Raw genomic sequence first — 27,834 nt, forward strand, 5'->3', positions numbered from 1 at the left:
AATATTGTATCATTGGTCAGCTCTGTTAATGTAATGCAAAACATTATTTATGGTAAATGCAATCAACATGATATAAAAGCTATATTGCACCGTTTTGTTGATTTCTGAAATTTAGCGAGGCATGAATAAATTTTTAGTAGGCGAATGGTGTTTCCAAGTAATATTTCTACGCATGTACGGTCAGTTAAAGCATATCTTTTACAACATACAACAAAGCATAGCATAGCACTGAAATCTCATACCATAGCATCGGAATCTCATACCATAGCATACAATCTCACAGAATCTCATTCGTAATAGCATAGCATTCAACATGATTTTTAATTTGTTTTTATTTGAAATAATAAATGTTCACAGTGCTTATTAGTAATAAACTTCGGCTTCTTATCATTTTACTTCGAAATATGTGGAACTCTTATGTGTATTGAGACGTTTTTGATTAAATTTCATATTAGCATACCATAGCATAGCATAGCATACCATATCATTAGGCCCTTCATTTCAATTTCTCATAGCATAGCCTACAAATATCATAGTATTGCATTAAAATGACTGTAACTGAATAAATGTTTACTCTTAAGTCAATCGCATTGAAACAACGTTTTGAGTTCTCTACATGCAATTTAAGGTTTACATTAAGCTGTCATTCCATAGTAAATAAAGTACTACAAGGCACAATGCGTGTGCAAGTAGTAATATTTGCCGGAAGCCTCATATGGACACAACTGTGATCGGCTACGGCCGATCACAAAAAGGGAGCCAAACTGGAACGGACGAATTTCTTGCATAAGCATTGCTTGTTGATGATTATAAACATAATATACTGGGAAAATATAGTCATGCGCTAACGTCGTTATAAAGACTAAAGCATGGAAGGAGGTAGCACAGAAGATGGGCCCGAGGGGAGAAGGCCCAGCAGAAGTAAAGCAAAAATGGCCCAACATCTTTTCAAACATCAGAAGCGAAATATCGAACTTATGGAGGACAGTTTCTGGCACAGGTCAGTTGGTCATTGTTCTCAACAGTGCTATACATTTGATCGGTTATATAAAGCTTACAGTAGATTAAACAGACGTTCCAAACTATTTTACTAAGCCTTACATTTGTTGGAATGTAAATGATCACAAATATATATATTCCAAATTGCTTAATTTTCATAACAAACAGAGCAAACCTTCTTATAAATCTGAGTGGCGGTGGTATCTCATTTAACTTTCAAGATCAAGGTAATTCTCCCTATGGCTCTTCTGCAATTTGTACATTTTCATAATTGTCATATAGTGTTAATGCATTCAATGTTTAAAAATCGCTTTCAGTTCTTTACTTTTGCTGATACTGAACATAAACTGACTGCATATATAAAAAAAAGCAAAAGCCGTCTATCATAATTTCACATTTCATGTCTCCCAATACAAGGATTTGAATCCGGGGCGGGGTCAAAACACTCAAATAGTGCTTAGGGCAGGGTGTGGCCAAAATGGTCATTTAGTGTTAGTGTATATATTGTTTAAAATTCAGAATAAAAACTGACTGCATTTTTAGAAAAAAACATTCAGCCATCATCTTTGATAATTTTTCATATCATCTTCATGTAAAGCAAGGGTTATGGCTTGGAAGGGGGTATATATTTGTCTTACTATATTTTTCTGCTCAGGAATTTCAATGAAATAAATCAGTAAATGCACATGCACATATTTAGAAAAGAGCGGTTTCTCAAAGTAATATATCGTGAAAGCACAAAAAGTCCAAAGGGGAGGGGATGGGGGTGGGGGGTTACAGTTAATAGAGTTATCTTCCCGTGTTTCTTCATAATGAAGTTATCGTCATTTGCTTGGTCATATTTAGTAACTAATCAATATAATATACTAAAGTAAGATGTATCATAGAAATAGTTATGCAAGTTTCTTTTTTTCATTTGAAACAAAACCAGTTCATGAACTTTCTAAATAAACAAATATATTTGTTAATAATAAAGTAACAATAAGATTACCCACATCTGATAAGCAGTACCTGTAGAATGGTTTTGTATAAATGCCAGATGGTGAATTCAAATTCTGGAAAAGGAGAAGTAAGTAACTCATGATGGTTTTTAAGCTGTTTTTGTTTTTTTTGTTTGTTTATTTATTTATTTATTTTTTGCTTTAATGCCCACAGGTAGAGCTACTGTCCGCCCTGGGGAGATAGGAGGTTGTTATAAATAGCCCACGCATGCCAGCCACCTTGTATTAGTTTATCTATGAAAACATATACACATTAAATCTATCTTGAGAGTTAACAAATATGAGAACATTATTTTCTATCAGAGTATTGCACATTTTCAATATCAGGTTATGCACTGTATAATGATCTTTTAAGTTTTTCGCTAAAAGTATAGGTTTTCTAGTCCTCTCTTAAACGATTTAAGGCATGGGGTGGTCGTCATTATAATATTATGATTTTTCTACTCCGTAATTGAACTTAATTCAATGCGTATATAAGACTCCTTGACAAGTTTGTGTATAGGCTTTCTATGGTACTCAGGTGACCGTTAAGACCCATCTTGTTACTTCAATGGTAGTATTCAAAGAAACATACATGTAAGTAGAAATAGTGTTTTTGTGAGTAGGTTGATAAATTCATGACAAGACAATGATCTCGAAGTTACCTTATCTTATCCGTTATAAATATGGCGAACTCTTTCAACTGAAAATACATTGGATTGAGAGCACACATGTTGTCATATACTTGTATCTGTTTTTTAAGGTGTAATATCCCTCTGCTATTAATTTTGCCATAATTTTTTAAAAAAAATTTTATATTGATTTTCATCAAAGTCAATATCAATCGATTCATATGAAACAAATTTTAAGTGATGAAGCGCTGCTAGATTTTTTAAAAATTGATAAACTGTCTAATCTTGATATGAAGAAAACTAGACATAGTGATTAGAAAAAGCAAAATTTTACCATCGCAGCATAAAATTAAAAATCCAAAATGTATATGAAAATAATATATAGTTATATACATTTTCAATTCATATTACAAAACAATTTGAAGCGCTGCATTTTAGTTCAGAATAGCACTTTGTTGTATAGGTTTGTAATAAAAATTGCTTCAATAAGCAAGTGTTATCTTTCTTTATCATATACTATTGAAGGTTTTACATACATGTTTTACATACAGTGCAAGAAAAATTGCCACAGTTTCTTAAATTTCAGAAAAGGTTTTCTTTAAATTTGGATAAGATAATAGTGAATGGATATATATATATATATATATATATATATATATATATATATATATATATATATATATATATATATATATATATATATATATATATATATTTAAGAAATCCTAGAAATGTAAACCAGAGCATTTTGTTATGTAACACAAAAAGGGGATCAAGTGAATAATCTTCCCGTAATTGGTATGATATCAATACAGGGATATACTGTCTTGAATCAAATGAGCTTAGATATTAGGTTTTTTTTTTCAATTTCGTTTTCCCATATCTGCTCCCTCAGAATAGAAAAGCTTTATTCATGTTTTAAACATTTGAAATGTTATAAGTTTTAATTGAACGATTTCAACTAAGTCTAGAATTTGTAATTGTCTTGGTCACATTTTCCCCATTTATAATTCATTCAGCTCTGTGAACGAGCTATAGATAGAGAAATAAAAATATTCAATCCAAATATTCTCTGGCCTAAAACATCAAACATGTACCGTACATGTACTGAACAAGTACATAAAATTTAGTTATATTTAAAAAAAGAATAAATCCATCGGGAGGGGGGAGGGGAGAGGGGGAGGAATAGTCATGTAGATATTGCCTAATAAATACTTTATCATTATGATACATTTTTTGTAATATTTTGTAAAAGTTTTGTTTACTTTTTTGCCCCCCTGCTTCAAAAGAGCCATGGGGTTCAGTTCTAATTTTCTTTTTCTATCTTTGAATTCAAATAAGTGTATCGCCTTCCAACATAAATTGGGACCATGCACCACCTCCCTTGTTGTTACATGCATTAATAATTGTGAGTTTACAGAAACAAAGTGATATTATTTTCTACAGAAGTTATATCTCTTATCAGAGGGACATTCCACCTTAAGCCATCCACTAGTCTGGTCAGTTCCGACTGGTAAAAATTGTCCATCCATATAGGAATTAATTTTTGTTTCTCTTTTGTTTCTCTCTAAATATTTTTTCAATCCAGCTTAACTTTGTTGTAGCTGGTTTTATCTTGAGATATTTGGATATGCTCATATTGGTATATGTGATTCCTGTTTTATGATACATGTCCATGTTATTTTTATTGGAGATAAGACATACAGTGGCACCTCTTGATAGAGTAGCTGAATAGAAATGTGATATTATCGCTTTATGTACATCGAGATAAAGCCATGTCAGTCTCTGGTAAGTTGACTGAATGACAGAAATTATTTCTGTGTACGGTTATTTATTGATAACATTTGATCAATGAATTTCGGTGGAACTGGAAATATCGAGTTGATGAGTTATGATACGTGCTAGTAACTGTTGGTTAAACTGATTAAACTGTTGATTTAAAGTTTTTTCATGATTTATAAATGTGTAGTCTTTGAAATAAAAAAAGTGTTCAATAACAAAGCGATATAGAAATAATGACGTGCTAAATGAACTTCATTGTCATGTTCCTCTTCACCGGAAAGAGACAATTAATATTTTTTCACGAGAAAAAGCCAGTGTAATATGTCTATCAGACGGGAAGTAGACTCTACAAGCTCAATTACTTTAAATATAACTCGTGATGAAAATTTTATTTAATACATTTGATAAGAATTCTCAAAATGTATAGAGAAAGTATGGACATAACCATGATTATATTCATTTTTTACCTTGGATTTTCCAATTCAAAGTTTTGTGAAAGGTAGTATTATTTTATTATCGTCTTGTTTTCTGTCTGGCTATATGTCTGTGAAAAAGAGTTATATAATTTAATATAAAAAAATACGCACATTTCATTTAACCGAATTAGCATTAATGTGTTTTTTTTTTATTTTTATGCAAATCTCACTTGTATTTCGTGACATTATAAATGCATTTGACATGTAATGTACATAATCACAACTGTTTATCTAAACGATCAATATATTACGTTTGGTTTTATACGTTGTCGAGTTTTCTAACATATAAATATAAAGTGAAAAATAATTTCATTAAGATCCGGAGTTCTGGAATGTTGTCTTGGATATATTTGGAACAAGATAGAGAACAGATGTATTCGTAAGTTTAAAATCAAAAGGACTTTGGCCGTTCATTAATTATTTGTATGTATTTTTGCCGGTGCTCATCGTTATTTGTTTTAATGGACAGCATGTGGCAAAGGCTATATTGGTCAAAACTGTAGTATTCCCTGCCCTTCTCCGCATTATGGTCAGAAATGTATGTCACTGTGCAACTGTGCTGATAACCAGTATTGTAACCACGTTCATGGATGTATAAAACCACAAGGTAAATGTCTCGAAATAATATGTTTCCTCCTTTTTTACATACTAAAATTGTTTCACTAATTTTGGTGGAGATTAATTTTCGTGGAAAAAATTAAAATCAGTTTTAAGAATCACAGTTTTAAAGAGGCTTAGTCGATAATTTCAACAATGCATATTTTATTAGAAATTGCACTTCAAAATTCACTGACATCTAATTCCGTGGATCAATTCAAAAACGAAATCCACGAAAGTTGTATTCTACAAATATTGATGAAAACACAGTATTAGAAATAGTACATGTATACATTTCGTAATTTCAACATTGCGTCCGTCATGCGCTAAAACATTTTGCACTGCGTAATTTCATTGTCGTTCTGTAATTTCAAAATAATCTTTTTTTCTTCCTAATTGACATAACAAACAAACATTTCAAAAATATTCATCTTGCAGGGGATGCCTGTCAAAATCCAATGCTAAAGCCAGAGGAATACATGAATACCACGTCTCTTATGTGGACTGTTTTAGTTTGTCTGTTTGTCATATCTGTAACTTTTTTCAGTACATACTTTTACCTCAAACTCAGAAAGAAACCAAACGTTAATGTGTCAGATATTTTGTAAAGCTAATAAATTGTTTTATTTACATTTATGATTAATGGTGTATTTTCCATTAATTTTATTTTTATATATTTGCAAATAAAAGCAATAATTGTGGTCAAAACAATATAAACATCTTAGATTTTAAATATCATCAATATACGTTTTCCGCTATTGTTTTATTGGGAAACGGATATTTCTTCCTTTCTATTAAAGTTAAGAGAGTATGTTTGTTATTTCAGTGATATATCTTGACATGTTGCAAGTCATAGCAGATGTTCGTCCTTTGCTGGGGCTTAGATTGTGTTTATCATTTAAATTGTTTTCTTAAGTAAAAGCAAATAGATATATTTCATGTTTAGTAAACTCATAAAGTAAATATGTTGACCAAATGATCATATTTAAGTCAAATAGCGATGACTGATCAAATGTCATCACTATGTAATACCTACATCTGGTATATACAATGTATCTCCGATTCTAACATTGCATAAGCTTTTCTGCTATTAAAGAAATAAATAAATTGTTTTTATGATATATTAAAGTATAAAATTATATACATTATACGATTTTATTATCCCCAGGATATTATTCGAACCATTGGCTGATGTTTTACGTCTACTTTAGGAGTTCCAGTATATGCCCCTAATGTATAGCATCAAAATTTTGTATATTATCCAGTATTTTTTGGTTTATGGGAAAGTTCCATATTTTAACAATCAGAGTCACTTGGCCCTGTCGTCAACAACATTGACATTAAAGAACCCACTTCAATTGTCAACTCAAATTCTTAAAAAATAAAAAAAAAATTAGGAAAAAATATGTCCGTTGGTGACGGCGGAGTGTTTCTTTTCTATCTATTAAAACTTAAAGTATTGTACCATATATGCATGTATTAAGAATTAAGAATTAAGAAAGTTGAATGCTTTTAAATAATCATTTAAAAAATTGTATCAATGCAATTCTTAATAAGAATATTTTTCAAACATGTTAACCAACACATTCGTATACTGACTTATAAACCTCTCCTTGAACCTGTTACAATTTTGGAGGGGTGGTGGTTTAAAACAAATTATATTTCTATAATTATAAAATTCGTTTTTCCAACGGTTTTTTGACTGAAAAAAAAAACATTAAATGCATGCTTTCTCAAGAACCATTTTTATCTAGGATGTGTATAATTACATGTATATTAACAAAATTCTTTCTTATTGATAATGACAAGCCATCGTTTAAATGATCGGACTGTAAAAAAGCTATTGATTTATTGAATTTAGTGTGCTGTGTATCAACCACCAAAAAAATTAAATAAATAAACAAGTCACTGGCATTATAAGCAATAAACTGTATAGTTAATACCAGCAAAAAATAAAACGAACGAAATTATATTATGTATATGCGTAGCTGTACAGTTTTTCTTAAAATATCGTCAATATAAAGATAAACGAATTTTGTAACCTTGCTGATTAAGGAAATTATTTTTTATGCCCCCCTTCGAAGAAGGGAGGGCATATTGCTTTGCTGCTGTCTGTCGGTCGGTCTGTCGGTCCACCAACAGTTTCCGCTCATTTTCTTCGCAGAAGATGAACATATTGAAATGAACCTTGGTATACAGGTTTATCATGATAATATCTAAGTCAAGTTCGATATTGGGTCGAACAATTTTTGACAGAGTTATGGCCCTTGGACTTAGAGAAATTCTAGTTGTTTGCAGTTTCCGCTCATTTTCTTCGCAGAGGATGAACATATTGAAATGAAATTTAGTAAGCAGGTTTATCATGATAATATCTACGTCGTTTGATTTTGGGTATGATAGAGCAATTTTCGACAGAGTTATGGCCCTTGGACGTAGAAAAATTCTAGTTTTTTGCAGTTACCGCTCATTTTTTTTGGTGGATGATTCCAAGGGAGGAGGGCATAAGTGTTTCACAAACATCTTTTGTTCTATGATAATGATGCAATGACTGGCATAATTAACATATAAAACAAATTTGTGATTGTAACATTCAATATCAATAGAAGTTCATAAAAAATCATTTGAATAAAATAAACAACCTAGAATGAATATCAAAGAAAATATCATACTGAAGGTTTTACTTTTAAAAATGATTCAGTAGCGCACAGTGGGGTACAGTGCTTATCAGTGCTATGTACAGCGGCGTACAGTCGGATACAGTGGAAGTCAGTAGTGGGGTACAGTGCTGTTCAGTAGAATTGTATAAAAGCGTGCAGCGGGGTACAGTGGAAGTCAATAAAATGTACAGTGAGGTACGGACAATGTACAGAATATGTCAGCCAATGTACAAAAGGTGTCAGCCAATGACAGTCAATTTTTTGGAGTATCAGTAAATTTTGAATTCAGTAGTAATTACTACATACAAATATATTTCAAGAAGATTTAGTTCATGACATAAAATTTCACTTTTATAAAAACAGTTTTGGTAGATATAATGAATAGAAATAAGAACAATATTGAAAAAGCAATACATGTACATGTCCAATGCAACACCCTACACTTTAAAGCAATTCTTGTATAATGTGCTAAATATGTATGACAATATCGGAGATAGATTTTTTTAATGGACAATTCCAACTAGAGCATAATACACATTCTGTATTAAATGTTCGTTCGCTTTGATTCTTTCGGGTAGATTGACGCACCGCTGTAGCACTATTTCGATCATGCATGTTTATAGGAAAGATGTGTAAATTACCATAAATTCCGTTGATAAAATATAACCAAAGTCAAACTGGATAAGTGATAATTACTTTGTTTGATGCATTGGTACATTGGGATCTGCACAATAACGTGCGGACTTCTTTTTTTCATTTGACTACTTGAGTGCAGAGCTAGCACGATTGTAAATAAGAGTCACATTTAAGATTAATGTGTTAATACCTGTTTATTAAAAGTAGATTAATTTAAACTTCATATGCCCGGCCGGCATCACTATTAAGTTGCACATTTTTGAAATTAATTTGTCAAACCATAATTAAAAATGACTAACATATTGTTAAAAGAGTATAAACCCACCAACCAACAACCCCCCCCCCCCCCATCTCCGGTTTCACGCTTAGATTACTTAAAATAAACTTTTATTGTTTCAGTAAATATGTTTTAAAATATCAATGTTTTACAAATATATCAATATTTTAAACCAGGTGAAGAGACGCATGTTACCGCCACAAAATCTCCCAGTTTTACCAGATACATCTTCATCATCAAAAGTTTCAAGTAAGATTGCAACTGCTGCAACTAATTGCGAGAAAGGATCAGTAATAATTATTATAATTATCGTTGGGGTTTTTTCCACGTGACCTAACAACTATCATCATTTTCACAGATAGTCACATTTGCACTAAAGAAAAACGAAACATCATGAACATTCGACATATTGGTTTGACAAGTATGATAGTGTTGTTAGTATATTGATTGTTGTTGCTGTTCTGATTGTCTCATAATTGGTTTTATATTTAGAGTAAAATTTATTTATAGTAAAACAAACTGTTGGTCCCATGGAGTTTGCGAACCAATCAGCTGATCTCTGAAAATACATACTATAAAAGAATTATATAGAATTCATTATTTCAATGCCAAAATATTATAATTTTTCTTTTTAACATTATTGACAAGTTTAATCGTTGTAAACTAAAATCTTCAAAATATGTGTTGCCAATATGAGTTTTCTGTCAAATAATTATAAACATTCCTGATTGCTTTAGGCGCAGATTTTATTATTAAACTTAATACACCTCCCCCCTAGATAGCAATCACATTTTTTATCATTTTTGCATATTTTGAGAAAAATATTGAAAAGAAAAGTTTGTTGAAGGAATTGTCATTTTCATGAAAGAAGTAGCATATGAATGAAGTAGATAAATGATATGGGAATTTATCAGAAGAGAAAAAGTCAAATGTTTTAATAGGTATGTTGTTTTCCTTACTTTTCAAATCGATGGAACAAGTGCTTTTTTCAATAAACTACACATAAGGACATACTAGTATATATGATTCATATAACGTGCTGCAAGCGTCAAAAGAACGACCGCAAACCATTTGGTTTTCTTAAGAAAAAAATATTGGAAATTCAAAATATCACGTTGTTTTGCATTACACGGAAAATCCAATCATAATAAGAACTTTCTTAAATTACATGATTACTTACTCAAAACGTAATGGAAAAAAACCTTCCTTTATATATATAAATATATATATATATATATGACTGCCGTCATGAGAAAAGGGCCCTTATCTTTTGACGTCACAATGCTCAGAAAACGACGTCAAAGTAGCGGCATTATAAACGCAGTTTTTCTATTTGCTCTTTCTAATTTTTTTTCTGCGTTTGTGTTTTGCTTTTTGGACAACTAAAGTCTGGCCTTGTTTTTATACCGCGATTAATATTTTTTCAATCAAATATTACATGTTAATTTTAAAAATAAACATTTAATAAAGATTTAATAAATGAAATATACACATGTAACGTCAAAATCTACACATTTCGAACGCGTAATATTGCACACAAGTTGATGCTGAAATATCATAAAAATGCTGCTTTTGCATCAGCTATGAAACTTAAATACCATATTTTCCATTCTGGTGTGTGATGAAAATATATATGCTCTAACTGGGATATCAGTTTAATAAATCGAAACCAAAGTCCCGTCTCGCATACGCTTACTTATTGCGTATGAATGAATGCGACAGATCGTTGATTTACGTTGATGATCAATAAAATACTCTAGTTTGCATTATAAGTGAAATACAAAAACTACACTGCATACTCGTTGTTGATAAGAGGGGTTGAAGGCATACCGAATCGATGCAGAGCAGTATTTTTCAAATCAAACAATTATCTGCGCAGTAATTACTGTGAACAATACAAGTTAAATATTTCAAAAGATTTTTTTTTTAATAATTTTCCTCACGGGAGACGATTTTACACCACTTCTTAAATAAGTCAGAAGGAACACGAGAGAAGCGGCTATGTCTCAATTATAGTGCTACGACCAATATACAAAACAAATTCTCGTATCATTCTATTACTAAAGAATTTGCGATCAAATTTTGAATTATTTAACGAATTAAAACGCATACATGTAACTAACGGATTCGAAAAGTTTGAGATTTTTTTTTACAGCTTAAAAATCTTCTCTGATGTATTGCATTTGATTTCATGGGAAAATCTAATTCTTAGTGACATTTTCATGTAAAGTGCCTTTAATGAAACAACATAAAATTATATCTGCCTGTACGATTGAAAAACTTGTGTATTATTTGAGGGCAGCATATTTTATTTTCTTATGCAATTTAACAACCAAAATCTACGTGTTGTGTGTACTTTTTGAGCTATTTTACATAAAATTTTAAAAAAAAATCAATCATAGCATGCCTGAAAACTCACCACATTATCATGGATTTCTAGCATTTTTATATGATTATTAATATTCATCTCAAATCAGTAACGTACAAGATTCAAAATTCCTTAAAACTAAACAGGTTTGTGAATACAGTCATTATACTACTATACTTTTGATATCAAGTCGAAAAAATTGCTGTTTTATGAATAAACAATTCATGTTTATCGATAAATATAATTTAAACACTAGATGTGCGACACTTACAATTAATAACATGCATGGACGTACAATTCATCTTCATAGATGATAGTTTCTCATCTTTTCTTTTTTATACAAGAAACAAATTACGATGATACTGAAGTCAATGTTTATGTGTGTATGTTACAATGTACAATGTACAGCAATAAAACAAAATCCGAGAATCGCGATATTTTTTTACTTTTATTTATTTTTCATCTTTTTTTTTAAATTGATAATCACTCGGCCGATATTCGTATTCAGAGAGAGAGAGAGAGAGAGAGAGAGAGAGAGAGAGAGAGAGAGAGAGAGAGAAATAAATTAGTGCAGATACATTTATTCATTTATAAGAAAATTAAATTAAGTCAACATGTAAAAATGTTACTACTCACTGAATATAAGCTACGTCTATCGGCACTATACTATCGATTAGTGTAAAAAAAAATGGACATAATAAATGCAGAAGTCTTATTAAAAATCTTGCATTTTGAAAAAAAAAATGTAAATAATGCTTATATATAATTAAATATTTTAACGATTATGGTTTATAAAAATCGCATCACAAAAATACAACGGTACGCATGAACTTACAAAGCGATTGAATAGAATTGTAGATTCAGTACTTTGAAAGGGGGGGGGGGGGGTGTTGTATTTAGTTGGTCTGTCGTATTTGATTAGGTGTGTATGAGTATGTTTAAACAATAAACATAAACAAAAGGTAGCGATCAATACCGAAAAAATTAACGTAACCCATGTTCTGTAATGTGGATGTCTCTATAGCCCGCATGTATCACCGAAGAAAGCATTTTATTGTTTATATTTACATCTTTCTTTTAACAAATTAATGAGTTGAATTGATCGTAATAAGTAATTAAAAGTCACTAAATTATTGTTAATGTACACCAGTACGTTAGATGAAGCGTCTTATATGGGAATTTGAGTTTGGCATCATCATGATTACTTCGTGCAATCCGTGATATTTCTTAGGTTGCTGAAGATTTCGACCGATCGATAAACTGCATGGTTAAAACTGGACCGAGGAGATTTCAGTCTTGTCTGTTTCTACACAGCTGTGAATTACAATCAATTTTCGTAAGAAAAAGAGGGAATCATTCTTGGTGGATGTAAATTTAAATCTATAAATATTAGATGCCATTTTTGTTAAAATCTTTTCTCCACATTTTTGTAGTTGGAACTTTTCAGTGAGACAGTCAAAGCGATTTTTTTCACCGCGGTAGTTTCATAAGAATTAAGTATTGATAACGAATAAAAGAGAAGAGAAATCGGGAAAGTAAATTAACACCATATAACTTCTGAGTTTCAAAAACAGCTATTGATTGATTTTAAACTTGCTTCAGAACTATAAAGATACTTAAAAAGTAATATCGGTAAATAAGCGATTTTCCGCGCAAAAGGTTGATCAAAATGAATGAACATTTCTCCTTTTGAAAAGAAACTCGTGTATGCCCCAAAATTGTGGAAACATATGAATTGAATTTGACAATCTTTATCTTTGTTTGTTACATGTTTGTAAATTTGCCTCTCTGCAGCTTAAATAACTTTGATGCATTTAAAGGTTGGGGAGAAGTTGATATTTGTTTTCTTTAAATATCCCTTATCTATCTATTTATCTAGGTTGGGGGGGGGGGGGTGCATGTGGATTTATCGGAAGTGTATCTGGATTAGCTGCAGAACTTTAACTATATCTGGATCTTCAAATAATGAACGCTAGGTTTCGTTTGTTATCGAAAGCAAAATTTTTTGTCTTGCCTAGATAGTCGAGTGGGGAGCGCGGTGGCTCACTGCTGGGAGAATGGGTTCCAGAGGTCGTGAGTTCAAGCCTCGGTCGGAGCGGAAGGTGGAGCTCCAACAAAAGTGAATTTCTCTGTGCTTTATATATATATATATATATATATATATATATATATATATATATATCATTCACAATGGGCAGGTACATGTCAGTTTGAGAGTTATTGCAATGTTTGTGCTTATTATATATATATATATATATATATATATATATATATATATATATATATATTTAAATTCTGGTTTAAAAATGCTTAAATGCAAAGAAACAATATACTTTCACTAAACTTTTTTTAAAATAAAATGTTCATAATTTAACCACACGCTCTCTCTGAGCAAGGCTGCGTTGCCTTAACAAAGCGTTAAACTGACCTAAACTTTCGTAATCAATGCCTTATTAATTTGGTTTAATTTTATGGGAATACAAATATTTTACTTTACGTTTAATCACCGCCAGGCTTATACTTTCTTATGAGTTTTACGAACCTAGGCGTGGATGTGACACATTTTGTTTCAGTAGCATGGTAATATTAATTCAATTCAGAAGCATGGTAATATTTATTCAATTCAATGGTTTATTGACATCACCATGTTGGTATACAGTAAAAATGGAATCAAAGTAAGTAAACACATATACATTTTGTAGTATTATAATCAAATTGATTAACAATTTCTTTAACGGGATCAATATTAATACTAGAATTTAATTCATCATTAAAAATATCACAATAATAAAATCAAAGATCTCAACATTGTATTGAAGATTTGTTAAAATTGTCTGTATTTATATATTCTTGATCAATCTTCATCGAGAAACAACTCAATGATTTTTTTTCTCATTTGCCTTACGTTGTAAATTGAGGGGGTTGTCAAATTTAAATAAGGATATTACCAGAGTGACTAATGCAGACGTCATTTGAGAAACCAGCTGTTTAAAGGGAGCTGTATGAAGACCTCTTTACCATTGCTAATGTTAAAATAATAGCATTTATTTTCTTCCATAGAAAATAGGTGCCTTTATTTCACGAGAAAATATTTGAATTACTGTATATTGTATGCAAAACATAAATAAAATCGGGATCGGTTGGGGTCCCCCCCCCCTTTACAACTTATTGGGATCGGGTTCGTCCTTTCAAATCATCACTCTTGGATGAAAACATCCAAAAAAGGCGGGCAATGTATTTTCCAAAAAATTAAGCTCATTTTATGCATCTGTAAAAAAAAAAATTATAGTGTAACATATTAAATTAACCTTATTTCTATACATATTTCATAAAAGTTTGATACGTAAAGCAAATTGTTGATGAGGATGGTTTGGATTGCACAAATGTAGATTAGGCTACAGTTCGTATGCATGCTCATGACGGCATACAAAAAGTGACAAAATATTGAAATTTTAGAAAAATATAAAATATATTTTAATTATAGATATTTTAAAACATGTTTATGAGCGAGAGATGCCACCTAAGAACAAGAGGCCAATTGGCCTTAACGGTCACCTGAGTAGCATACATCCCATACACAAACTTGTCACGGAGCCTCATATATGCATCTAATTAATTAGGTTTCATACTGGAGTAGAAAAATTATAAATTTGTAATGACGACCACATTTGAAAAAGAACTGTGAAACCTATAATTTTGGTGAAAAACTAAGATCTGGTCTACACAATCATGAATTCAGTTTTCCTTTCAGGTGTGTGAGAGTAAAGAAGATAATTTTTTAATGTTATATGCATTAACATCTATACATCCATTTTGGCCCTGTCCTAGAGTCAAAACCCATCCTTGAGGGGACATGAAAATTAAAATTTCAGTAGAGGACTTCCTGGTAAACATAATTATTAGTCAGTTTTTTTAATACAGATGTGAGAGAATAGAGAAGAAAATTATATATGCATTAACACTATATTGCCATATTGCCCCCCTCCCCCCCTTTCATGTCCTGAACCCCTGACCAAGGGGCCATGAATTTCACAATTTAGGTAAAGGAGATTGTGGATATCATAACCATGTATTCAGTTTTTTGCCCACATGTGTGGGAGTAGAGAAGAAGATTTTTTAAGATTTAAAACACTTTTACTATATGGCCATATTGGCCCCACCCTAGAGCCTGAACACCTAACAAAGGGGTCATGAATTTCACAGTTTTAGTAGAGGCCCTCATGGACATCATAACCATGTATTCAGTTTTTTGCTCACGTGTGTGGGAGTAGAGAAGAAGATTTTTAAGATTTAAAACAGTTTTACTATATGGCCATATTGCCCCCCCCCCCTCTAGAGCCTGAACATCTAACAAAGGGGTCATGAATTTTACAATTTTGGTAGAGGGCCTCTTGGACATCATAACCATGCATTTAGTTTTTAAAAAATATATATGGAAGTAGAGAAGAAGATTTTCTAAGATTTAATACATTTTTACTATTTGGCCACATTGGCCCCACCCTAGAGCCTGAACCCCTGACCCAGGGGTCATGAATTTCATACTGTTAATAGAGGGCCTCATGGACATCATAATCATGCATTTAGTTTTTAACAAATATATATGGGAGTAGAGAAGAAGATTTTCTAAGATTTAATACATTTTTACTATTTGGCCACATTGGCCCCACCCTAGAGCCTGAACCCCTGACCCAGGGGTCATGAATTTCATAATTTTGATAGACGGCCTCATGGACATCATAATCATGCATTTAGTTTTTAACAAATATATATGGGAGTAGAGAAGAAGATTTTCTAAGATTTAATACATTTTTACTATTTGGCCATATTGGCCCCACCCTAGATCCTGGACCCCTGACCCAGGGGTCATACTTTTCACAATTTAGGTAGAGGGCTTCATGGATATCATAATCATGCATTTAGTTTTTTTAAAATATATATGATAGTAAAGAAGAAGATTTTCTAAGATTTAATATATTTTTACTATATGGCCATATTGGCCCCACCCTAGAGCCAGAACCCCTGTCACTGGGGCCATAAATTTCACAATTTTGGTAGAGGGCTTCATGGACATCATAACCATGCCACTGGTTTTTTCCTCACATGCGTGGGAGTAGAGAAGAAGATTTTTGAAAATTTGGCTTTTTTTGCATATTTGGCCCCGCCCGTGGCACCCCAAGGGTGGTAGAGCCATGAATTTCACAATTTTGATTCTTCTTACCATAGAAATGCTTCACACCAAAAATGATAACGATTGGCCTGGTAGTTTTCAAGAAGAAATTAAAAATGTAAAATTGTTCACGCACGACGCACAGACGCACGACGACGGACGAAGACCAATTGCAATAGGTCACCTGAGTGACTCAGGTGACCTAAAAAGAGGAACCAAGCGGGGCCGATAGGGTCATGGACAACCGGAACCACGCGGCCCAAGAGGAAAGGGATAGAAGCGCAGCACGGACTATCCTAGGATGCTGAGAACCGTGTACAACAACCTAGTCCCTCTCGCCAGGCGAGGCCATCCCAAAGTCACAATGTACCGGGGCCATCTCAAAGTTGCAACGTACAGGGGCCATCCCAAAGTCACAATGTACCTGGGCCATCCCAAAGTTACAACGTACCGGGGCCATCTCAAAGTTACAATGTACCGGGGCCATCTCAAAGTTACAACGTACCGGGGCCATCCCAAAGTCACAATGTACCGGGGCCATCCCAAAGTTTCAACATACCGGGGCCATCCCAAAGTCACAGTGTACCCGGGCAATCCAAAAGTCACAATGTACCAGGGCCATCCCAATGTTACAACGTACCGGGGCCATCCCAAAGTCACAATGTACCGGGGCCATCCCAAAGTTACAACGTACCAGGGCCATCCCAAAGTCACAATGTACCGGGGCCACCCCAAAGTCACAATGTACCAGGGACGCCGGCAGGACAAGAAACAGGTACATGTATGAATGCATGTGCTCTAAATGTTGCATTACAAAATTGTCCCTTGCCAATAGAGAGTTTTAATTCCAATCTCTCTAGCAATGTTTCTCAAAGTCTCAAAGCCAAGATTATCAGTTCTGCTTATATTGACTTGTCCCTGCTTCTCGACAATACATCCCTCCATGAGGATGCTGAAAAACAAATATGTTTCAATGAAAAAGGGGAATTGATTACAAAAGGGTATTCCAAGGCTAATGCTAAGACCAACTCAATTAGCAAGTGGACAGATGCTTTTATTTTATACAGCTGTATATACACTACTGCCCACCCAAATTCATTTCAAGGACTACTTAAATACATGCATGATGTCAGATTAGGGGCCTCGCGATGTAATGAGGGGGACAATGGTTAAAAAAAGTATGATGAGCAGTTTAGGCTAAGGCGAAGTGTTGATACATCAATCTCCTGGTCAAAAATAGATTATGAATTATGGTTGATGTTTATGCAACACAGTACTCAACCCCGTACAATCACTAGTCTTACAAATGCCACTCACAACAAATGCTACAATTTTAATTTCCAAGGTAACTGCGATAGGCTAGGCTGTCAATACATGCATAAATGCATCAGATGTGGGGAGGGTCATCCTCAATACTCTTGCCCCCTGTCAAGTTCTAGCTTTCAAGCCCAAAGGGGGACCCATCCACCACATTTTATAGGACAGAGTCGACCCCGTTTTCAGCCTCCCCTCCCCATCTCTACCTCATTTCGGCTAACTTTTCGACCCCAAAGATTTATAGGCACTAGGAAGAACACCTATTAGGGTTCAAAACCTTTCAAAATACTTGGATGAGTACCCAGATGTTAGGGCAGCATGTTTTCTCAGGAATGGTTTTGCAAAAGGGTTTCAGTTAAATTACACTGGACCTCGGTTACATGTCACATCAAAAAAATTAAAGTCAGCTTTACAACATCATGATGAATTACTAGATAAGGTTTGTAAAGAAATAGAACTTGGTCGTATAATGGGTCCATTTGATAAATTACCATTAGCCAATTTACACTTGTCACCAGTAGGAGTTGTTCCAAAATCAGATGGGGGTGGCGTATGATTACTCATTTATCATACCCAGACTCGGGTGGAATAAACTTTTTTATAGACCCTGAATTATGTACGGTCCAATATGCTTCATTTGTTGGGGTTGTTGATATGATATCAAAATTGGGAAGTGGGGCCTCATTAGGAAAACTAGACGTCAAGAGTGCATTTCGTCTCATTCCTGTTGATCCAGCAGACTTTGATCTATTAGGTTTTTTCAATTGATGGGCTTTATTATGTGGATAAATGTCTTCCTATGGGCTGCGCTATAAGTTGTTAAAATGGGAGACATTTGCATTGGCTAACACAGTATAAGACAGGATTAGATACTTTAGATCCTTATTTAGATAATTTTATTTTTGCTGGTAAGGGGGGAAGTCCGGACTGTGCAATTCTGATGACACAGTTTACATCACTGACCAATGAAATTGGAGTACCATTAGCTGAAGACAAAACTGCCTCAAAGTGACCTCAAGATGTGGCTTATGTTTTTAAATAGTTTTAATGGCATAACATATTTTCCAGAGACAGATTGGTGTGATTTAAACATTTTAGAATTTTTTACTGATAGTGCTGGATCAATTGACATGGGATGTGGGGCATATTTTCAGGGTAGATGGTTTTTTCTCCCTTGGCCTAACCATTGGAAAGATCAGGATATTATGAGGGACCTGACATTTTTAGAGCTTATCCCAGTGGTAATAGCAATAGAGTTATAGGGGTCATGATTTACAGAATAAAAAAGTTTCATTCAGAGTAGATAACCTATCATTTGTTAGTGTTATTAATAAGCAGTCTTCAAAAAATAAGCGGGTCATGGATTAGTTAGACATTTCGTGTATAGACTAATGTTGCACAATGTCCTATTTAAAGATAAACACATAGCTAGTATTGACAATAACATTGCAGACTCTCTCTCTCTCTCGCAAGCAGTGGCAGCAATTCAGGAAGTTGGCACCAAGCGGAAACAATTTTCCAGAGCCAATACCAAGACCATTAGTCAGCATGATCTACAACTTCAAATAAACAATTGGCGGCATCTATTTCAAAAAGCACAAAGAAGTCATATGAAACTGGATTGACAGCTTTTGAAAATTTCCGCCTTGACCTTGGGTACCAGCAAATCTGGCCTCCACCCCTTGATCATGTAGTGCAGTTTATTGCATATTTATCCTGTAAAGATAACACTTATTCTACAGCCAGGGCCTATGTATCGGCTATTAGTTTTCAGAGTAAAATTCACAATATTGCAGACATTACAAAAAACTTTATAGTGAGTAAGCTTCTCGAGGGTATGAAAAGAATTAAGAAAAGCGTTGATTCACGGCTACCAATTACATTGTCTTTGCTTACAAAAATTTTTCAGATTTTGCCAGCAATTTGTTATAATTCCTATGAAATAAGGTTATTTAGAGCTGCGTATGTATTAGCCTTCCATGGGTTCTTTAGGGTTGGAGAATTTTCTTTGTCAGTAGGCAACAGCGTACATTCAATTCTTCAAGTATCTGATGTACAGTTTGAGTTGAATTTCTTTAGCGTCTGTATCAGAATAAGAAGTTCAAAGTCTGATCAACATAGCAGAGGTGTAACAGTGGCAATAAATAAGATTGGTGGTATTTTATGTCCAGTTGGGTGTTTAAATGCTTTCTTGTTAGTTAGAGGCAAAAGTGATGGCCCACTGTTCATCCATTCAGCATGTTCAGGAGGCAGGGCTTTAACTATGTATCAGTTTTCTTCCGTGTTGGAAAAGGCGTTGAACACCCTTGGGATACAAGGAAGGTTTAAGGCTCACTCCTTTAGAATTTGGGCAGCTACAGCTGCATTTGAGGCTGGTTGTTCTCCAGAAGCTATAATGGAAGCAGGTCGCTGGAAATCTAAGGTGTACAAATCATATATTCGTTGTCCAGTCTTGGATTCATGTCAATAGCTGCTAAGTAGCATTAAGAGAGAAAAGGATATCGCATTAGTAAGATTACATGTTTTCATTGCTAAAAAAAAAATAATAAATAATAAAAAAAAAAAATTAAAAAAAAAACAAAACTCCATATTAACTTTCTAAAGTATTGCAGAAATTGATGTTAAGGTCTGGTGTGTTGGTTCGTCAATCATCAAACATGCATTTATTCTGGATTGAAATTTCTACATCTTAAGAGCAAGCTGCATTTACTCAGAGAAATTGAAGCTGCTCCAGACTTCCTGGTAATGCATGCTGGGGGTAACGATATTGGTCTTAAACGTATTCCATTATACGAGTTGATTGAGATTGTTTGTGATCACTTAGAAATTATTAAGCAACGATTTCCTAATTCAGTATTGGTTTGGTCTCAGATACTTCCACGTAAAACTTGGAGGTATTCGCAGGATGTTCAGGCAATGAACAGGTCCCGTGTACGAGTTAACAGAGCAGCTGCTCTGAAAGTTTTAGCATTAGGGGGTTGCTACATCAAATACCCAAACTTGTTGAAAGACATTAATCAGTTTTTGAGATCTGATGGGGTTCATCTCACTCAGTTGGGTTATAAACTTTTTCTGAACAACATTCAGGGGGGACTAGAGTATTTTGCTCTGAAAATGGGACATGTTTATCCTAACGAATTCTGAATAGGCGAGATTGGTCGTGGGTCAGTTGATTGGTGGCTCCCCCCCCCCCCCCCCAAGTGTGGGATGACTGCGAGTTTCCTCAGGCAATTTGCAGCCATGTGGCGTTCGCGCGCACCAAATCAACTGATGCCTACGTATTGTTGTGCTGACTTATTGAAAAACATTGTGACAATTGATTTGTGCATGTGAAGTTGCTGAACTGTTGAACCAGTGAATTGTGTAAAGTTGTACTTGTCTTATTATATAATTTTCATTTAACAATAATTCAACATATAATTAAATAAGTTTAAAGTACTTAAATAGGTGACCATCCGCGGTAAACCTGGGGTGGTCAATTTCAAACTGTAATATTGATGATATGTTGATTGTTGATGAATATTTGTTGTGACTTTTGTTTGAGTGGGTTTGCCCAGGTGTTGTCAATGGCATCCCACATTTTATTTATGCCACGGCCAATACTCGCCAAATAAATCTTTAAACATAATATGTTTTGGGGTAAGTTTTCTCTGTGTGAATAATCAACTTCACTCGCCGCCATCAAAACTTTTGTCACGCGAAGTGTGCGAACTAATCCGGCAACTATGACATTTCAAGAATTAAAAAAAATATCATTTGCAAAAGATTTCGAAATTAAATGACATAACTTTATTACATTAAGCTTTTATTATAAAACCATCAATATATTTTGATAAATAAAACAATAATTACGAGTTATCGGAGCCTTAACAGTCAACAACGAAAAGTGCGTTAAATTGCGTGATTGCAGGGAAAATGTATGTGTGTCAATATGCGTAATTGTGGGGCAACGGTATATGCGTTAAAGAGCGTTACTGCGGGAAGGGGGTTAAGGTTTCAAATTGATTCAAGCGCTGGTTTCCTCCGAATGCGCTAAGGCGTTGTGGAAATTTCTTCAATTGATTGGAAAGGAATTGGAAGTATGCAACAACTTTAATTTGGCGAACTTGAAATGTACCCGTAACTGATAGTGATAAAACTGTTTTAAACGGTTTTCAAGGATACAAGTAAGCCTAATATTGTAACAGCATGTGTCTAACGACATGATTAGTCTTTATGACCTTGTCAGCAAATACAATACATGTACTCCACTGGATCGCATGCTGACTGTCGTTTTTCAAACTAATTGTTAGACCGTAACTAATCACCTTATTGTCTACGGAGTTTTCCGTTTTTTCCACCGATTACGACAAAGAGCACACGGCGGGAGTGACCAGTCAGCAGAGGATGCTCACTCCTCCATGGCACCTTATCCTACCTCAATCTTTTTAGAGGTCCTTGTTGCTCTGCTTTGACTTTGCATTTCGTTTTATAGATTTTTGAGATGGCTGACAGTTTGTTCTTGTCTTTTTTTTTATTAAGAGAAATCACTTTTTGTTGATTTTTGAAATCTTTAAGAAATACTAATCTACTCTTGATATTTTCTGCGCTGAGTTTGATGGCTTTAAGTTTGCTTTTCTTTTCCAAACTAAGACTATTAGCATAACATGTTCCCTAATCTATGAACTTCACGAAAAAAGAAGTACAGATTACACTGTATACAAACAACTTAAATATCATTAGAAATGCTGTAAAAATTAGTGAATTAGCAAATGTAATAATTATAAACACAACAGAGCAAATGTTTCAGTAAGTACCAAGCCTAAAACCGTTAAAATAGATAACGGCTCTCTAAAGATATATTTCCTCCCAAATTAAATGTTTTTAAGGATAAAGCTTACTCAAGTAGATTGTTGCTATTATGTATTTTTATCCAAAGGTATGAAAATGTTATTAATGTCTACATCGTATTGACCGTAGAACTTACAAAAAGATGACTTTAAACGAGAGCTAGAAAATTTCATAACAAAACACGGAATAACAGACATATATAATTACTAGGAAGTAAAATAAGCTTTTGAGTCATGTTGTAGATCAATTTAATTTGTATCGGCAAATTATTGTTAAGTATCTTTTTTCAATGGTTGTTGGGATGGTATTTTGTGGATTTGCCACACGTAATAAAAACGAGTTCGTGTAAAATATACATGACAATGTTGCAACTTTCTTTGGGAATGTTATATTTCGTTGATAATGTGGGGCACCCACGAAAACCCTTCGAAACGTATACATGTATCAGTAAGCCATCCAACATCAATAAATTCTATAAATTAATAAAAATCCACTTGAATTGGAATGTTAATTAAAAACAATAAGTACAAACGTAAAAAATGTACTCCTTTTGTGATGTAATACGACAAATTATTTACAAAATTCATTGATTCAATTTCCTTACAAGTTATAATTTCCTAAACATCTGGTTTTGTAAAAATAAAGTGAAAACGAGGAAAAGTACTACGTATTTTTGAAATACATAGCCTTAGTTGTTTCCCGTTTGAAAGTGCCATTTACATGTGCACTTTTTTTGAAACGTAATAATAAGGAAAAAGTGAAATATTTGTTTCATATAATTGATCGTGAATTACTGCAAACAATGATTCTGTTATGTTCATTAATTTTTTCTTATTGTGGTGTTTCATCTTGTTCGCAGATATGTAAAAGGTAAGTTAGCTTTGATGTTAACTTTGATAACATATTCATACTTTTATGTCAAAATAATAAAATTACAACAATCGACTTGAGTAAGTTTAAATGTACAGACAGATAAAACTTTGTAAAAAAAATTATGATCACATTTGAATTCTTGGTCTTCGGATCCTAGGCAGAAAAATATTTGGGGCGAGCGAACGATTTAATAACTTTAAAATTAAAATAAAAGAAAGTTTGAAAATGTTGAAGCCACATAGAAAAAAAATAGAGGCGAGCAATTACATTTTATTTTAAGATATCATTTTTACCTTGAAATACAAGCAAAAAGAAGTAAAAAGTTGATGACTGTATTCGTCATTGTACCAGACCCCTCCTGATCGCTAATTCTATCCACACATACAGGCATTAATTACTTGTAAACCTTGCTCACAATTTACCGGAAAATTTTTGGTAAAACCAATGTAAAAAAAATCAATTAAGCACAATCATAGCAAATAAAAAGAACCAAAAATGTAGCGGGAAACAGAGCAGAAATTTCCGGGTGCAGGATTTATTTTCTAGTATTATTTTTTGGAAAGCCCTTCTGCACGTGCGCACGGATTTGGCGACCAAGAAATCAAATATGTGTCGCCTAAGCCACAATTTTTATTTCATCTCAACGTATTAGGCTTGCTACTTTTTCATTTGCACGGTGCACTATATTCTCTTATTCTTAGTTTTACAATATTCGTGTAAGTACTTGAATGTTCTCGTTTGTTTAGTTGATTATGTACTTCCTTTATCGTGCAGTTCTTTTATCACTGACGTAAATGTAATGCTAATGAGAATCGTTCAAGAGAATAAAAGCAACCAATACAATTGGTATTCCTAGTCTTCAAATTCAGAACAAAAGTACAGAGATATGATATTTACATCCATATTTATACGTTTAAGCAGATTTCAAATATCAACTAAAAGTGATATCTCTAAACTATACAACTGCACAAGAAAACATGGAACAACATACGGAAATAAGTACACGAAAGTCAAATTAAGCTTTTTATTTATACCGTAGGTACATGTATATTGAAAATTGTGAGGGCTAATTTTGTGAATTGCCAATTTTAAAAAGGGCGGCCCGTGAATTCACCACATACACTATAAACAGGGTCTTGGAAATGATACATGACAACGTTGCAACTTTCAGTGGAAATGTTATTTCTTGCACAATATGCCCATGAAAACGCTTCAAATTATTTGTTAGACTTTCCATATAAAAAAAATGATAAAATTTACTAGATTTTGAATTTTACTTTAAAAATTGTTACTTATTAGTGGAAGTGTAAAGATCTTGTTTTTGGAGTTGCATTTTTTTCAAACATTAGATTTAATAAATCAGTAATTAAGGTCAAGATCTAGTAAATGAAAGTTGCCTACAGGTTCATAAAATTCAAGATATAGATTTTGTTCATACATGTAACAATAGCTTTGTTTGATAGGGTGTACCGGGGCTAAAATGTTTGGTAAACACAATGAACAATCATGTTATAAACTGTTATTTTCAATGAAATATAAAGGAATTGAGGCACAAATTTAGGAGTTTTGTCCATTTTTTGCTAATAAAATACGTCTAGAATGCCTACAGTCTCCCCAAAAAAGGAAATAAAGATGCTTTTGACTCCTCTTTAAAATGTTGTCAAATAGAGTATCGGGATTACTTTTCTCATGATTTAACAAATAATTTAGGAAATTATTTAGTTTTCTACATAAAGCCTTTTAAGCCATAAAGTACGGGGGAAAACATCTTCAAATCAATTATGACGTAATGATAGTTTTAGCACCGAAAACACACTATGAAATCGTTTACTAGAATTTGACCTGAAGGCATTATTATCCAAATTAATATATTTTATTATTTATATTCATGAATGAATTATGCAGATTGTGAATATTATTTTAATCAATGGGTTTCAACATTTATTCTTAGACACTGAAATCGCATCAAAATCTCTATCAAATCTCTTCGACGACATTCCAAATCATATGTTTTGAAATAAAACAGTCATTCATTTAATGAAAGCTTCCTTACAATTAACAACAATTTCTAAATTTAGACATGACGAAACAACAAAGTGTTGTCTGGGATATATTTGGAATGAGACTCTTGGAGAATGCTTAGGTACTTACAAGCTTTTTGTTTACTTTTGACATTATGAACATTTTCCATGTTTCTTGATAATGAGCGTTTATTTTATTTTTTAAGCCTGCAATGATGGTTTTATTGGGGAAAACTGTACTGTAACGTGTCCTGCACTGTACTATGGTCAAGAATGTCGACTTAAATGCAATTGTACACAAGAGCAATGCAATCATGTAGCTGGATGTTCAAAGTCTGTATCAGAAGGTATTTTTTTTTTATCAAAGCTTAACTTTATTATGTTGGTACGATTGGCATTTAATATGATATAGTAATAATAAAAACATATTGACGACATAATTCGGAACCTGTACCGCAATCAGATTTTTTCTTTTTAAAATCAATTTTACATGTATATTTCTTTCCATAAAAACAAAAATATTTTGTCGGGTGGTGTGTGATTCAAATACGTTGTTAAATTGAATAAAATGGTGTGGTTTTTCTGTAATTGTAGTATCACGCAATATTTTTCCTTCTAAAAACCGAGTAAAAATACTTTGCATTACTCTTAAATTTTCAAAACTTTTTTTTTTTTCAAGATTCGGTGGTTTTTATTTTCAGCTATTCTATATAACTCAGTTTGTTTTGGGTTATGTTTTATGTAGGAACGATGAGCAATGTCACTTCACCAACGAAAACAAATCGAACTTCGTTATCAACATCTAAAGTGATAGGTATTATATCTACACCCATTTCCACAGAATTTAACCTTTGCACAGGAAAGAAAATTGAATAAAATGTTGTGGGTTTTTTTGTAATTGAAGTATCATGCAATATTTTTCCTTCTAAAAACCCAGTTTCTAGAGTAAAAATACTTTGCATTACTCTTAAATTTTCACAACTTGTTTTTTTTTATGATTCGGTGGTTTTTATTTTCAGCTATTCTATATAACTCAGTTTGTTTTGGGTTATGCTTTATGTAGGAACGATGAGCAATGTCACTTCACCATCGAAAACAAATCGAACTTCGTCATCAACATCTAAAGGGATAGGTAATGTATCAACCCCCATTTCCACAGAATTTAACCTTTGCACAGGAGAGAAAACTAAAGAACTTGGTTTTTCATCACTAATACAGGACATGTACTATGCTGTTTTTAGTCTTGTGAGTGTTGCAGCTCTTTTTGCCGTGTTATATATAGCTTTGTTTTATTTAGCTAAACGTTGAAGTTAAATGTGCTAAAGTTTTTACATTGATCAATCAAAATCCAAGTTATCAATTCAATCATGAACTCCTCCTAGGCAACGGATCCCATCTCTATCTTTTTAGAGATCCGGATTTACTTTAATATAATTTATATTTCGCTATATAGATTTTTGAGACGGTTCACAGTTTGTTATTGCCTTTTTTTCATTGTAATAAATCATTTTTGAAAAAGCAAGATATTTATTTTTGTAATTGTTGTTCAATTTTATACAAATATTGACTGGGGTTGAGGGCAACATTGATTATATTAGCCCCCCAGGGACGAAATATTGCCCGACGCGAAGCGGAGGGCAATATTTTTGTGCAAAGGGGGCTAATATAACCAATGTTGCCTGAAAAACACAGTCAACATTTGGTTTGTTATATGAAGAAAAAAACTAAAATTTAAGAAAGTAATTGAAAACAGATCGCCGTAACTTTTTCAGCTCAACAAAAAATTCACGAATTCAATTTTGTGCAAAGTTCATTTCCAAAATATCCTAATTATCAAACAGTGACTGGTGATATTCCGCCGACCGTACGAATTAGCATACAGCTGTTCTACCTGATTTTCCCTCACAGTAATTCGGAAATCCTTATATCCGTTATGATAGCAAACCGTCGCATTGCGCGTCGGTTTTTTTTACTTGCCTTGACTGACTGTCTTTTATGACGTCACCTTGTTTTGGAGTCGCGAAAGGTATTTACGTCATTGTTTACAAATCAACAAATCAGAGGCGATAATTTGAGATAGAGGGAATGTTCTCTAGATATTATTCCTAGCCGGTCAATATAAAAAAAAATATCAACCGGTCAATTTTTTTTTTTGACGAGCTAATATTACAATTATTGCCTATTCGTCTATGTAGAGTTATATAGTGAGAATATACTACTGA

General features: G+C 33.1%; 1 long non-coding RNA gene and 1 other non-coding gene across 2 annotated transcripts; both read left to right on the forward strand.

Annotated features, from left to right (window-relative positions):
- Positions 1 to 4,386: 4,386 nt before the first annotated feature.
- On the forward strand, positions 4,387 to 6,660 carry LOC105319116 (uncharacterized). Its single transcript, XR_010709389.1, has 4 exons — positions 4,387 to 4,892; positions 5,187 to 5,248; positions 5,339 to 5,476; positions 5,905 to 6,660. It is a non-coding gene; the product is annotated as an uncharacterized protein (transcript).
- Positions 6,661 to 23,419: 16,759 nt separating this feature from the next.
- LOC117691056 (uncharacterized) lies at positions 23,420 to 27,072 on the forward strand. Its single transcript, XR_010709770.1, has 5 exons — positions 23,420 to 23,588; positions 25,670 to 25,734; positions 25,819 to 25,959; positions 26,358 to 26,426; positions 26,676 to 27,072. It is a non-coding gene; the product is annotated as an uncharacterized lncRNA (long non-coding RNA).
- The last annotated feature ends 762 nt before the right edge of the window (positions 27,073 to 27,834 follow it).

This window comes from Magallana gigas, chromosome 9, assembly GCF_963853765.1.
Source record: "Magallana gigas chromosome 9, xbMagGiga1.1, whole genome shotgun sequence".
In the NCBI taxonomy this organism is placed as follows: domain Eukaryota; kingdom Metazoa; phylum Mollusca; class Bivalvia; order Ostreida; family Ostreidae; genus Magallana; species Magallana gigas.